This window comes from Protopterus annectens, chromosome 9.part0, assembly GCF_019279795.1.
Source record: "Protopterus annectens isolate FY-2018-M chromosome 9.part0, PAN1.0, whole genome shotgun sequence".
Lineage (NCBI taxonomy): Eukaryota > Metazoa > Chordata > Ceratodontiformes > Protopteridae > Protopterus > Protopterus annectens.
Window position 1 is genome coordinate 559567361 of NC_056743.1, and position 15746 is coordinate 559583106.

The 15746-nt window shown below is 38.6% G+C and overlaps 1 protein-coding gene across 2 annotated transcripts in view; it reads right to left on the minus strand.

The window, feature by feature from the left end:
* The window catches only part of ARHGAP25 (Rho GTPase activating protein 25), a 913359-nt gene that overhangs the window by 24960 nt on the left and 872653 nt on the right, over window positions 1-15746 (minus strand). The window lies entirely within an intron of this gene.

Here is a 15746-nt window from a genome sequence, read left to right on the forward strand (position 1 = left end):
TCAGAAAGGCAGTAGAGTAAGTCTACCCTAAACGTGAATAATACTTGAGTCCACAAGCATGGGGAACTGAGTGGCTACATATGTATTCTGGGGATTATCTATATTATACCACTTCAGGGAATATGACAATGAGAGGTCAGAATGGGAAAATTAAATTATTCAGATATTTTCTACAGACAAGACATGTGGAAGGCTGAATAGTATTCTGGTTTGATATACTACTTCTGGGAAAATTACGAATAACAGGGAGTTTGTCACATTACTTCAGAGGAATAACTGTGTGGAAAAAGGGAAGACTGAGCAAAGATGGAGGGGAGATCACAGAGCTGAGTTACATGAATATTTTGTTTCATTCTATACAAAAGAAAGGAAGAAGTGGGTGCCATCCTTGCAGAGGAACAGAACAGAGTGGAGAGAATAGTCTACAAACATGAGGATAGGCATGCATGAGGTGGAAAGGAAAACAGCAGTCTTCAGGGAGGGTAAAATAAAATGATGGAATGCTTCTTAGAAGTCTTAGAAATCTGGTCAGTGTTCTGTTGGATACCATGACAGAGATCTCCATCAGACCCCTGGCTAAAGAAATAGTGCCTGAGGACTGACAGCAAGTTAAGTACCCTTGTACAGCAGGGGGAGCACAAACTCTTGTGGAACTAGAGGGCTGTTGACTTAACAGTACTAACTGTTGAAGACATAGAGATAATTATGGGGGAAAGGTAGGTAGCATTCTTCATATCAATAATGCTCAGGACAAATAATAGTGTGATGTCATGCCCAGAAGCAAATGTCAATCAATCCTGAGTCAGTTTTGCAATGGGGTTACATGAGAACTTGCCACAGGCCTGAGGGTTATGACTGAGTTAAAGGTGAATGTGACAGGGAACTCAGTTTTATGATTGGGTTACAGAGAAACTTGGAAGGAGACTCAGTTTTATGAATGGGTAACAGTGGAACTTGGTAGGGGACCCATTTCTATCACTGTTTTACAGAAGAACTTGACAGAGTTTTCAGTTTTTGTTCCATTTTACAGAAGAACTTGGTGGGGGAGCACCAGTAAATATACTGTAAGTGGAGTTCAGCAAGGACTTTGTCTTGGTCCCACATAAGCAATTGATAGGAAACCTGGATGGCTGGGGACAGGACAAAGACTAAAAAAATGGATGCATGTATGGTTGCAGGGTATGGCACAGAGAGTTGTGGTGAGAAAAACAATATAAAGAAAGAAAGTAAATAGAAGAATACCTCAGGAGTCAGTAATGGGTTCAGTATTCTTCACTGTCTTTGTCTCACAGATTTCTAACAAAGGAAAGGATTAGCCTCTTTGCTACAATGCAAAGATTACAGGTTCATCAGCAATGGATGGTGTGCAGAGTCAAAGAAAGTGTATTAATAACAGTATGTATATCTTTAAAGGCATGTATACATGGGAATATGTATGAAAGCTGTTGTGCCTTTAAGGCTATTTATTACCCATAATGCACTGAAAGGATGGCGAGGAACTGAGAGGATCTGTGATAATAACTAACTTCTGACTATGATGCCATTTTCTCTGAAATTAAATCTGCATTATAACTCTGAATGTCTCTGTCTAGTGCCATTATTAATAGCACAAAACATCAAGTCTGGGTGCTCTTTGTGTGACATAATGACAGGTGGGATTTTAAAAAGCTGACCAGGTGGGCAGGAAAGTGGTAGGTGATGTTCAATGTAGGCAAACTGAAAGTAGTGCACTTGAGTCAAACAACTCTGGTCTGGTGTCAATCGGAGTGGGAGTGGAACTGATATCAACAGAGTAAGTAAAGGCTCTTAGAGTATGAATTGCTTAAAACTGGACTGGACAACCAGAAGTGTTGTAAAGTAGCAGCAGTAGCAGACAGAAAGAAGGAGCTGTATCCTCAGGTGGAGAGAGATTAGAAACAAATAGATAATGCTCCTACTCTGCAGGGGCCTGGACGGAGCACACCAGTGTGCTGTTTTAGAGGCTAAACAAGAATAGAAACATTGGGCTGCTAGAAGGTGTCCAGTGAAAAGATACCAAAAGGAAGCATGGGATAGAATGGAAGGGATATGACCCAAAAAACAGCAGCTTGAGGTCTGCTCACTAGTGACCAAAAACAAAAGAGCACCATGCTATCGGTGCATAACAACACAAGAGGGAGATATGGGGGGATCATGTGTACAGGAAGGACATGGAAGAAGGGGGACACAGACAGCAGATTGTAGAGCCTAGCTACTTTCTGGATCTCCAAAGGTACAGCTTTTCAAAGAGAGTTGTGGAGCTTTCTTTACAGAGAGAAGGTTTTGTGGATTCCTGTAATGGACTAACAGAAGCCTCTGAGGTAGTCAAGAAGGCATGTGGTAGATGTAGAAGGGTTAAGAAGAAGAGTCTACTATGTCTGATCAAAACTATATCACTTGAAATGGTATTGTTCAACTAGAAATTCACAAAGGCAACAGCTCAAGATGGATGCACATTGAGTAACAGCTTAACACTAGTTCTCCCAGTGTGAAAACATAAACTCAAAGAAAGCCAGTAGATGTCTGTGTTTATGGGTAAATTTCAGTAACTGGATAATAAGTGTATTGCCTGGATGCCAGAAAAAAAAAGAAATACAGAGCACCTTGGAAAAATAAGCTACAAAAATGAGGAAGAAACACTGATTGAGGAAAGTTCTGCAGCTGTTCAGCAAAAAGCAGTGCAACCTCCAGACATGACTTCCAGTAACCTACATGAAGATAAAAGACAACTGCACACAGACTGGTTAAAATAAACAAAACACCTATGGAGTACATCAACACAAACAACAAAAGGCTGGAAAAATGTAAGAAGCTTTAAACATAAATTCAGATGAGGTGATCAAGCTGCAAAAATCAGAGGCTGAAACAAAGAAAAAGCTGTCATATGAAATTGCTCAGGAAGAGATGTTTAAAAAAATAATAGGATTAGAGGACAGAGCATGTAGGGAAAACCTGATATTTTCAACTATACCATAGAAGCTGGAAGGAACAGACCACATTCATTTTATGAAAGCACAAATGAACACAAATAAGGAACTGGACTGGTATTCCGCAGCAGGAGTTGTTAATTGAAAGGGCACATTGTGTGTATGCTCTAAACCTGTCTATGAGAAAGCAACCTATATGTTTACTAGTAAAGTTGCAATCCTACTAGCAGAAAAGTTGATTCTGACAAAACTGTGGCAGAAGGACAAAATACTATAAGTAGGAGACAGAATAGTGTTTGTGGAAAATGATTACTCATTGTACACCTGGCAGAAGAGGAGTAAATTCATTGCACTATTCAGGGAATGTCGAGATGCAGGTGTGAGATTCAAACTGCTGAACACAGATGTCTTCATGGTACTCTTCCCTGCAGGGACAAAATCATTTTGATGAAGTACATGCTAAGAAGGAAATACAAAAATTTGTTCAGTAAAAAGTGAGCTGTGAAACAGAAGGATATTCTGCTTCTTGATCTTCTGGCAATAAAGATCTTGGAGTGACTGTACCTGTTAAGCCTTTTCCACTGTTTCAATAGAAAATGTTAGAGAGAAGGAAGGGACCATGAGAGTTCACTAGAAGAATTCAGAGTACCTTTGAAATGAGGCAGAGACAAGATTTGGGAGATGAAGATGAATAGTAATCACACCAGTAACTTAATGAGATTATAATGCAATAATTACATTTGTGAAATGTGACAGAACAAGAAAATCTGAAATATTGGACTTTTTCAGAATACTCTGAACTTTTGGGAGACCCTAAAGTATATGCTCTACTTCATGTCATTATTGTTTAGAAAAATGCTTTGGGGAGGGAAAGAGAGAGGTGAACATTAACTGTAAGTAAAGAAAACATTTTTTTTTCGTAATAATACTATTTTTGTGGTGTATGGTTTTCTTTGCATGCTATAAAGTAAAGTTTTCTCAGTTATGTTTAAGTGTAATAGGGACTATAAATAAGTGTTGCTGTTCTTTTTTTCCCCTTTCTTCCATCCTTCTCTCTTTCTTCTTATGTTTTAAGAAATGTAGGCACGTTAATGTAAAAAAGCCTGGTTAAAAGAACATGACAAAAGAAAAAATAATGTGCTTTTTCTCATCCTTTCATGGGGGGATGACAAGATTAAGGACCTTAGATTCATTTAGTAACAAGTTTTAATAGAAAGCAAGTAAATGAAAAAGAATATTGAATATTATGAGGCTTGTTTTCTAGCAAATGAATGAATGCTTAGTAGCAGTTCTGTATCTGACCATTTTACTAGCAAATGAATCTATGCTTAGTAGCAATACTATATCTGGCTCTCATGCCTCCATGGAAATAATCTGAAGAAGATAAATTGACTGTCTAGTTCTCATGTCTCCACAGAGACAATCTGATAATGAGAAATTGGCTGTCTGGTTCATATGTTTCCATGGAAACAATCAGATAAAGAGAAATTGGTTACAGCCTGGTGGAGAGTGATTGTCTGGAGGAAATAAAAAAAGACAGAAACTGTTTAGGAAATAATGTTCTCTGAAAGTATTAAGTTGTTTTCTCAGCAATGATAGTTATAAAGATAAGACAAAGCCAGTTAGCACTTAGTACAAGCACAGGCACATGTGCATTTAATTGAAGGTCTTGATATACACCCAATAACTATTTCAGATCATGCACTAATAATAAATAAAATCAAAACACAGGGTAATGAAATAAAAATGAGACACTGGTGCTTTCCCACCTATCTGTTGAAAACAGAGAAATTTAAGGAATGTATAGTGGAGATTATTCAGGAGCTATTCAAGAAGACAGAAATTACTTCTGAAAGAATAGCTTGGGAGTGGGATAAAATTAAGGTGGAGTTTAAAAATAGGGTAGAAATAAAAGAAAGGGAGTTATAGTTAAGAAGTAACAAGAATTATTTAGAGGGACTGACAAATGTTAAAGTATTACAGAATGGGGGAGTCTCACAGAACAAGAGGATCAACTGAATAATGCTAAGCAAATAAATAAGGGATTACCCTGATAATATACACTAGTTTAGAAAGATTGCTGTTAACCAACTGTTTTTGATAATAATATTGGAGTACAGAAACTTTTAGCACAATGACTCAGGCAACAGAAAGTTTCTGGTGGCTGTCACTAAGCTTAGGAGGCCTATAACAAGGAAGGTAACAAGAGAGCCTGTAGCGATATTAGAAATATTTTGGAAATTATATGAAAATCTGTATAACGCAGAGACATACAGAAATGAAGAAAAGTTACAAATGGAAATGTTTATGGAAAAAATTAAATATACAAAGGTTAGAGGTAGATGAGGCTCAATTACTAATGGTTAGGATAGAAGGAGAAGAGATAAAAACTGTGATGTATAAACCAATCTACTGGAAAGTCCCCAGTAATAGATAGTATTCCTGTGGACGTTTGGAAGCTAGGAGGAAAAATTGATAAAGATCTGGAAGGTTTTGTTTAACAGTATTTTAAGAGGATGAGAATTACCAGCATCCTGGAAGAAACCAGTGATAGCTGTAATAACTAAAGAGGTTAAAGATCTATCAGATCCAGCTTCATACAGGCCCATTTCAATACTAAACCGTGATTATAAAGCATTCATATCTATAATGGCTAAAAGAATGGCAAAAGTAATGCCAAGATTGATAGATATGGATCAGTGTAGCTTTGTGGTGGGAAGGCAAATATATGACAACATCAACAGAACACTGATGATCCAAAGAGAAGCAGAATGTAAGAAAATATCATTGTTGTTGTTGGGTCTTGATGCAAACAAAGCATTTCACAGAGTAAGCTGGGACTTTATGTGCAAGGCAATGAAAGCATTTGCATTTCCTGAAAAAAATATATGGTTGATTAGGAGGATACATGAGGGATTGCAGGTGAAATTTAAAGTGGGTGGGGTCTTCTCTGATAATTTCTGCTTGAGCAGAGGAACCAGGTAGGGGTATCCTCTTTCCCCTTTGTTATTTATATTATGTTTAGAACCACTGGCAAATAAGAGACTCATAAATTCAAAGATATAATTGGTATGGTAGTCAAGAAAATCTGGGTCTGTTTGCAGATGATATTTTATACAGTTTCAAATCTTTTCAGGATAAAAAAATGAATGAAGCTAAAACAAAGGCAATAGCAATAAATCATGTACCCACATATGAATTTGTAAAACAATATCCGTATGTATGGGGACATGGTAAAATGAAGTTGTGAAGGTTGCCAGCCTAACTAGATAGAATTCTGTAAATAATTCTATGTCCTTGTAAATATTAATATGATCCACAGGCTTGTTTCAAAGATGTAAGAAAACTGTGTTGTGTTCTGAGCTTCAAGAATGTAACTACAGTGCACCCTGCTGGAAGAAATCTGATAAGTAAAGGACTTTACAACTGTGTTTGATCTCAATCTTGGAGACAGGATTTCTGTAGCTAGAAATTCTTTCTATTGTTTTAAGACATACATAATTACTAGGTTTCATATATAAAGTGTCTTTTATTGCTGTGACCTCCTGGCAGGTGCAGATTACAAAACGAAATGTTAAATTTTACGTTCTGTGAGCCTGGAAACCTAGGTAGAGGTAACAAGAATGATGTAATCTGAGATGACGCAGCAGTAATGTGTATTACCAGTTTAAGTGCTATCTCAGAAAGTAAGAATATAATTTTGTATTTGTCTTCAGACATGTTAACAACTCACCAACACTGTACCTTGCTCTGTAAGTAAAGTTATTTAGATCTTAGCATTTCTCTTAGAGATAGATAGAAATACAGCCAGATTACTTGAGCTGTTTTCTATATTTATGCCAAACTGTCCTACAATATTGTTTTAAAGTATTTTCCTGTGATTTATGAACTCTCTATTATCACTATGTTGAATTGACGAGTAGTGTCTTGAGTTTTTATTATTTATTATTAATAGCTGATAAGAGTAGTTGGTGGCTGTGGATTACTAATTTATAGCCGGGGCATAGCTAGTGAACCTGTGCCAGCCTTCCCCAGGAATGTCTGTGTGTTTGTATATAAACCAAATCTCAAAGTGTGTGTGTACGTCAGCTACTTGAGCAGGGATATGAAGCGCTGGCTGGACAGAAAGGGAACTGGAGGTTTTGGCTTGACTACTTAGCTGAGATCTGAACCCTATAGCTATGCCAGTGGGGAGTCTTATTGGGGATCTGGTGTGAAAGAGAGAAACCAGCCCCAGACTGACTGTGATCTCTGTGTGCTCTTAAGGGAAATTGTACTTTACTGTATGTGAACTTGTTATCCTCCCTATGTGGAGGCCCTTCACTGGTGTTAGTGGTGAGGATTGAGGGTCCTTGATTACTAGGCCAGTGCACAGGTGTCACAGAAGCATTTAGGATTATGGATTAAAAATTATTCTGGTGTGGTAGCTAAGGATATGTGTGAAGAGACTAAACAAAACATAATACAAAAAACGAGAAAATGGAAGCTTTGTTATATGGATAGTAAGACACAAGCAGTTAAAATGTTTTTAGTCCCATTAGTCTTATACACAGGTCAGGCATATTTGTATCAACCTGAAAAGTTATGGATAGCAATTAATAAAGAGCTGAAGGACTTTATCTGGGAGGGGGAGACGGTAAGAGTCAAGTGGGATAAGCTGATTCCTCCAGTAAAACAGGCCGGATTGGGATTACCCAGTTTGAAGGGGTATTTCAGAGCTACACAGTTAAGGCTCCTATACATAGTACAAGTAGAAAACTATCATTCAAAGTGGAAAGGGATGCTGAAGAAACAGCGGAGGAACTCAAGAAACAAGGAGAGACTGGGATTTTTGATGCAGACCTTTAAGGAGAATAACAATAAACATATAGAATACTATATCTATAAAATAGCAGAAAGTATCCACAGAACTAAGCCAACAGGGGAATGGAGAAAGTAGATTCTACTGATAAGGATGATTGCAACTAGAGATATAGACAATAGACAAGAGGGGGGTTGAAATTTATTGCAGAAAACTGGGAAAGGGACCACTGTATTTGGAGCAAATAACTATAGAGAGGGAAAGATGATATAATGGGAAGACGCTAAGAGTTTATTTGGACTGCAGGTTAAAGATAACCTTCCATATCAAGGATTGATATCAGAATATAGGCAAAGAGAAAGAAATAGGGGGGTCCTAAATGGAAGATCAGCACTGGTAAAGTTTTTAATTGAATCTAGAACAGAAGCTGCCATTAGAAAAGAATAATTAGTACAGCATATAAAATATTGCATAATAACTATAACAATCAATCAGAGGAGGTTAGAAAGCATTGGGAAGAAAAACTGGATAAGCAATTCACAAAGAAACAATGGGAGGATATATGTATGTCTTGCAAACATGCAACAAAATCTAGAAGATTTAAGATTTTTGCTTGGAAATGTTTACATAGACATTTTTATACCTCAAGCAGACTCCAGATAATTTTACATCAGGTTGACAGCAAATGTTGCAGTTGTGACAGGGTCAAAAGAGGTAACTGGGAACATATTTTCAGGGAGTGCAGTGAGTTGGCAGACTTTAAGGATTACCTGTGGGATGCACTGTTGGAGATGCTGGGTGGGCGATTGGTGTGATAGGGTGATGATTTTTCTGAGCTATGATACAGAATCGGAATTGTCTGGACATGGTATGGCCTTGCTGTGTCTAATTATGTTGGCTGCCAAAAAAGCAATTACTAGAAAATGGAAATCAAAATCTAAACCAGCTAAACTAGAAGTAGTGAATATAGCAGCATAGATAAAACAAAAGGAATTGAGATCTTTTGAAAATGGTAGAAGCAAACTACACAGGAAAAAATGGGAATTGTAGGAACAATACATACAGGGGAAACGTGAGGTTTAAAAGAAGGCAGGACTTAAATGAGCTAAGTAATGTTTGACTGAAAATGATTGAGTAGGTTATAAGTGATGTATAATGCTTGTAACTATGCTTGCAGCTAGGATTGTGTCAGTGTGGATGGTTTTAATTTATATAAATGTATGATTGCCTTTGTCATGGTGTCCTGCAGACTACCACACAATCAGAAACAAGAAAGGGAGACTTTTTGCTGATCCTAAGTATCTTTTTGGCTTGTTCTTGACTTTTTTTGGTTACCACACTTTAAGAGCCATTTTTACTGTGGTTCTATTATTATTTAGGTTCATAGGTAGGTACTAGGCTATCGGCCCTGGGGCCTATACAAGCTCAGCCAAAAAGGTACCCTGGCTTTTGCCACCCAAGAAAATAATTTTCCTGTGCCACTGTCAAGCAGCGCCACAGAGGTGATCCCCGGGGTGAATTTCCTTCTGCTGCATTTTACTGTTAAATCATTTTACGCTGAGTACACTTTGATTTCTGCTTAAAGTTAATAATTTAAACTGCATTTACTGTTGTAGGCTTCACACTCAAGTGCAATAGCCCTTTCTGTGTATATTTACTGTCTAATTGCATTTTTCTGTTTAATTTCACAAAAAAAATGCTATCTGTTTTGCTCATTTCCCACCTTTTCCTATAGTAGAATAGTCCGGATCCCAGATTTCCTGCTTTCAAGACTTTATTTTGTGTTTCTAAGGTGTACAGACCTTACTGTAGTAGAGGAAAGTCTTTCTACTTATCAGTGAGAGTGATAAGCATTGAGCAGCCTATCTGTCACAAGAAGAGTGGTTTCTAGCTCTGAAACTGCCTGCTGCATTTTACTGTTAAATCATTTGACGGTGTGTGCACTTTGATATCTCCTTAAAGTTAAACATTTAAACTGCTTTTACTGTTGTAGGCTTCACACTCAAGTGTGATAGCCTTTTCTCTGCATATTTACTCTTAAATTGCAATTTTCTTTTTAATTTCACAAAAAAACACCTTTTCCTATACTAGAATAGTCCTGATCCCAGATTTGCTGATTTCAGGACTTTAGTTTGTGTTTCTGAGTTGTCCAGACCTTCTTGTGGTAGAGGGAAGTCGTTCTGCTTATCAGTGAGAGTAGCCCTTTCCTGTGCATATTTACTGTTAAATTGCATTTTTCTGTTTAATTTCACAAAAAAAAAATGCTATCTGTTTTGCTTATTTCCCACTCTTTCCTATAGTAGAATAGTCCGGATCCCAGATTTCCTGCATTCAGGACTTTATTTTGTGTTTCTGAAGTGTAGTAGAATGAAGCCTTTCTGCTTATCAGTGTGACTGGTAAGCATTGAGCAGCCTATCTGTCACAAGAGGAGTGGTTTCCAGCTCTGAAATTTTACTTTATTGACCGTTTTGGGCTGATTTCTATTCCTTTCAACTTTCTGAGTTCAAAACCCATGTTTGCATGGGTTTGTGCTTGTTTAAGCTCTGCGGATCCTGTTTGGATGTCATACAGACTACTACAGTCCCAGGGACAAGAAAGAGAGACTTTTTGCTGATTCTAAGTATCTTTTTGGCTTTTCTTGACTGTTATTGCTTACCGCAATTTAAGAGCCATTTTTACTGTGGTTCTATTATTATTTCTGCTGCAGTTTACTGTTAAATCATTTTACGCTGAGTGCACTTTGATTTCTGCTTAAAGTTAATCATTTAAACTGCATTTACTGTTGTAGGCTTCACACTCAAGTGCAATAGACTTTTCTGTGCATATTTAATTTTAAATTGCATTTTTCTATTTAATTTCGCAAAAAAAAAATACTATCTGTTTTGCTGGTTTCCTTCCTTTTCCTATACTAGAATAGTCCAGATCCCAGATTTGCTGGTTTCAACACTTTATTTTGTGTTTCTGAGTTGTCCAGACCTTGTTGTGGTAGACGGAAGTCTTTTTGCTTCTCTGTGAGAGTGGTAAGCATTGACCAGCCTATCTGTTGCAAGAGGATTGGTTTCCAGCTCTGAAATTGTACCTTATTGGCTGTTTTGGGCTGATTTCTATGCCTTTCAACTTTCTGAGTTAAAAACCTGTGCTTGCGTGTGTTTGCACTTCATTTAGCTCGGCGGATCCTGTTTGGGCATCCTGCAGACTACTACAGCAACAGAAACAAGAAAGAGAGACTTTTTGCTGATCCTGAGTATCTTTTTGGCTTTTTCCTGACTGTTTTTACTTATCACACTTTAGCAGCCATTCTTACTGTGATTCTTTTATTATTTGTGCTGCATTTTAACGTTAAATCGTTTTACTGTGTATGCACTTTGATTTCTAGTTAATCATTTAAACTGCATTTACTGTTGTAGGCTTTACACTCAAGTGCAATACCCCATCCTTTCTGGGTATATTTACTGTTAAATTGCATTTTTCTGTTTAATTTCACAAAAAAAAAAAAAATAGTATTTGTTTTGCTCGTTTCCCCACCCTTTCCTATACTAGAATAGTCCAGATCCCAGATTTCCTGCTTTCAGGACTTTATTTTGTGTTTCTGAGGTGTATAGAACTTGCTGAGGGAAGTCGTTCTGCTTATCACTGAGAGTGGTAAGCATTGAGCAGCCTATCTGTAACAGGAGGAGTGGTTTCCAGCTCTGAAATTGTATCTTATTGTGAGTTGTGGGCTGATTTCTATCCTTTTTACTTTCTGAGTTAAAAACCTGTGTTTGCATGGGTTTGCGCTTGTTTTAGCTCGCAAGAACCTGTTTCGACATCCTGCAAATGATTGTAGCACCCTGCACTTTAAGAGCCATTTTTACTGTGGTTCTATCATTATTTCTGCTGCATTTCACTGTTAAATAATTTTACTGTGTATGCACTTTGATTTCTGCTTAAAGTTAATCATTTAAACTGCATTTACTGTTGTAGGCTTCACACTCAAGTGCAATACCCTTTTCTGTGCATATTTACTGTTAAATTGCATTTTTCTGTTTAATTTCACAAAAAAAGTAAAATAAATACTATCTGTTTTTCTTGTTTCCCACCTTTTCCTATACTAAAATAATCTGGATCCCAGATTTGCTGGTTTCAGGACTTTATTTTGTGTTTATGAGTTGTCCAGACCTTGTTGTGCTAGATAAAAGTCTTTTTGCTTATCAGTGAGAGTGGTAAGCACTGAGCAGTATATCTGTCACAAGAGGAGTGGATTCCAGCTCTAAAATTGTACCTTATTGGCCGTTTTGGACTGATTTCTATCCCTTTCAACTTTTTGAGTAAAAAAAACATATTTGCATGGGTTTGCGCTTGTTTTAGCTCAGCAGATCCTGTTTGGGCTTCCTGCAGACTACTACAACACCGGAAATAAGAAAGAGACTTTTTGCTAATCTTAAGTATCTTTTTGGCTTTTTCTTGACTGTTTTTGTTTACCGCACTTTAAGAGCCATTTTTACTGTGGTTCTAGTATTATTTCTGCTGCATTTTACTGCTAAATCATTTTACTGTGTGTGCACTTTGATTTCTGCTTAAAGTTTATCATTTAAACTGCTTTTACTGCTGTAGGCTTCACACTCAAGTGTGCTAGTCTTTTCTGTGCATATTTACTCTTAAATTGCATTTTTCTGTTTAATTTCACAAAAAAACCCATACTATCTGTTTTTGCTCATTTCCGACCTTTTCCTACACTAGAATAGTCTGGATCCCAGATTTGCTGGTTTCAGGACGTTATTTTGTGTTTCTGTGTTGTCCAGACCTTCTTGTGGTAGAGGGAAGTCTTTCTGCTTATCATAGGTTCATAGGTTCATAGGTTCATACTAGGCTATCTGCCTAGGGCATTTATAAGCCTAGCCAGAATGTGTTTGGCTTTCGCCACCCATTTTAAATTTATTTTGCTATGCCCTTTTTCGAGGTTAGTATACTGTGCCTCTGTCTAACAGTGACACAGAAGTGATAACCGGGGTAAACCTACAATCTCCCATCCACTCATCAAGATTCCTCTTGAAGAGAGTCAATGAGGGAGTCTGCCTAACCTGGACTGGGATTTTATTCCAGAGTGAAGGGAGCCTCTGGGTTATGAATCTGTCCCTCCAGCATGTCCTATTTATTTCAGTGCTGAGGTTCAAATCTCTCGAGCGCGTAGCTCGATGGGATTTGGATTTTCTGAGGTGCAGCATGTCCATTAATTCCGGGTTGGACATGGCTTTATATGTCAGGCACAGATCGCCTCTGAACAGGTGGTATGCCACTGAGTAGAGCTGGAGTTGCTTTACCTGGGCAGCATATGGCATCTGTTTGAGCCCTTTGATCCTCTTGGTGAGGTACTTTTGGGGTCTTTCCAGTTGCTGCAGGTGTCTGGTAAGGTACATCCCAAAAGGGGCATTCTACTCAATTATAGGCCTGATGAGGGATGAGAAAAGAGGCACGATGGCCTCCCCTAATCTAGATGTGAATCCCTTCATGATTAGGTGGGCTATATAAAATGTTTTTCTAACCACTTTGGCCACGTGGTTGTCAAATGAGAGACTGCTATCAACTTGGGTCCCCAAGTCCCTAATTACTTCTTCTGTACTTAATGGATTACCACCTATGTGGTAATTTGTGGGCACTTTGTTTTTGCCAAAGGGGATGACTATACACTTTTTGGCATTTAGCTTGAGGCCATGGCTCTGGCACCAGTTGTCTGTTTCTATGAGGCCCTTTTGGAGGATGCTTGTGTCGGCTGGAGAGTTGATTATGGTGCCCAGTTTGCAGTCATCTGTGAACTTGGTCAGCCACAGTCCTTCCGTGTTGGCCTGTACCTCCGAGAAATATATACCGAAAAAGAGAGGTCCCAGGACTGAGCCTTGTGGGACACCACTTGTAACTGGTTTGGAGTCTGACATGGCTCCAGCAATTCTAACCATGTGGGTTCTGTCCTTGAGCCAGTTTGCAATCCATCTAGTGGCATAGGGGTTTATATTTAAGCTGGTGAGCTTATCTATAATGCCAGTGGGGTATTGTATCGAAGGCTTTTGCGAGGTCCAGGTAGGCTGTGTGGACCACCTTCCCTCGTCAATGGCCTTGGTGACTGTTTCAAAGAAATCAACCAGGTTTAAGAGGCAGGATCTGCCCTTAACAAAGCCGAACTGGGTAGGATCCAGTGTCTGTAGGTCCCCAATATCTTTATTTATGAGGTCCATGATGATCCTTTCCATAGCTTTGCAGACCAAGCTAGTCAGGCTTATGGGGTGATAGTTTCCAGGATCTGTTGAGGCACCACCTTTATGGAGAGGGACCACTGTTGCTGTACGCCACTCTTTGGGCACATATCCTGTAGTAAGGCTGAGATTGAACAGTAGTTTTATGTTTGGGTTTAGCTCTTCTTGGAGTTCATGTAGGACGCAGCCCGGGACACTGTCTGGTCCCATTGATGCTGTGTTTTTTGCTTTGGAGAGGGCGGCTCTTACCTGAGCATCTGAGATGTCAGGGGGGCAGCACTCTGCTGGGATAGATATTTGCCCTTTTGGTGGGGAGGGGGGGGAGAAGTTTGCGTTGAACCTCTCAGCTAGGATGTTGGCAATGTCTGTGGGTTCGGTGTATTTTTTCTCATTTTGGACTAATTCTGAGCATATCTAGGAATTACCACCCAGGTTCCTAACATAACTAAAGAAAGCCTTGTGATTATCCTTAGTGTCCTGTGCAATTTTTCTCTCGAAGCTGGCCTTAGACAATTTTATGAGTGCCCATAGTTTGTTGCTAATACTGATCAGTGATGCCTTCCCTTTTTGGGATTTTGCTCTATCATTTAGTAGCTTCCTCCTTCTATTGTATAGTTTGTTTATGGCTGGGGTCCACCAGACAGGACATCTGCCTTTGGAGGATTGGGTCTTGGTTTTATTTGTGATAGCATGATCCATGCATTCCTGAAGGTATTCATAGAATGCGTTTATAAAGGATTCTGCGGTCTGGGCCGTATTTTCCACAGGCCCGGGGGCTTTGAAGGATTCCACCTTGGTTTTGAGGAGTGTGAAATTTGCTTTAGAGAAGTTTTTCACTGTGGTTTTCTGGGCAGGGGGTGGGGTCGGGATGTGAATATCCAGTGAGATTAGTTTATGGTCTGATCTTACCAGTGAGGGATACACTTCTAGTCTGGAGCATAGAGTCCCCATGTTGGTGATGATCAGGTCCAGTATGTTTTCCCTTCTTGTGGGAGTGGTAACAAGTTGTTCCATAGCATTTGAGTTTATAAATTCTAGGAACCTTTGGGCTAGGGTGTTGGAGCTAGAGTAATACTCCCAGTCTATGTTTGGGTGGTTGAATCAGTTAGAGTGGTAAGCATCCAGCAGCCTATCTGTCGCAAAAGGAGTTGTTTCAAGCTCTGAAATTGTACCTTATTGGCCATTTTGGGCTGATTTTGATTCCTTTTAACTTTCTGAGTTCAAAACCCGTGTTTGCTCAGGTTTGTGCTTGTTTTAGCTTGGCAGATCATGTTTGGGCTTCCTGCAGACTACTACAATACCAGAAACAAGAAAGAGAGACTTTTTGCTGATCCTAAGTATCTTTTTGGCTTTTTCTTGACTCTTTTTGCTTACCGCACTTCAAGAGGCATTTTTACCATGGTTCTATTATTATTTCTGCTGCGTTTTACTGTTAAATCATTTTACTATGTGTGCACTTTGATTTCTGCTTAAAGTTAATCATTTAAACTTAATTTACTGTTGTAAGCTTCACACTCAAGTACAATAGCCTTTTTTGTGCATGTTTACTGTTAAGTTACATTTTTCTGTTTAATTTCACAAAAAAAAATGCTATCTGTTTTGCTCGTTTCCCACATTTTCCTATACTAAAATAATCTGGATCCCAGATTTGCTGGTTTCAGGACTTTATTTTGTGTTTATGAGTTGTCCAGACCTTCTTGTGGTAGAGGAAAGTCTTTCTGCTTATCAGTGAGAGTGGTAAGCATTGAGTAGCCTATCTGTCACAAGAGGTG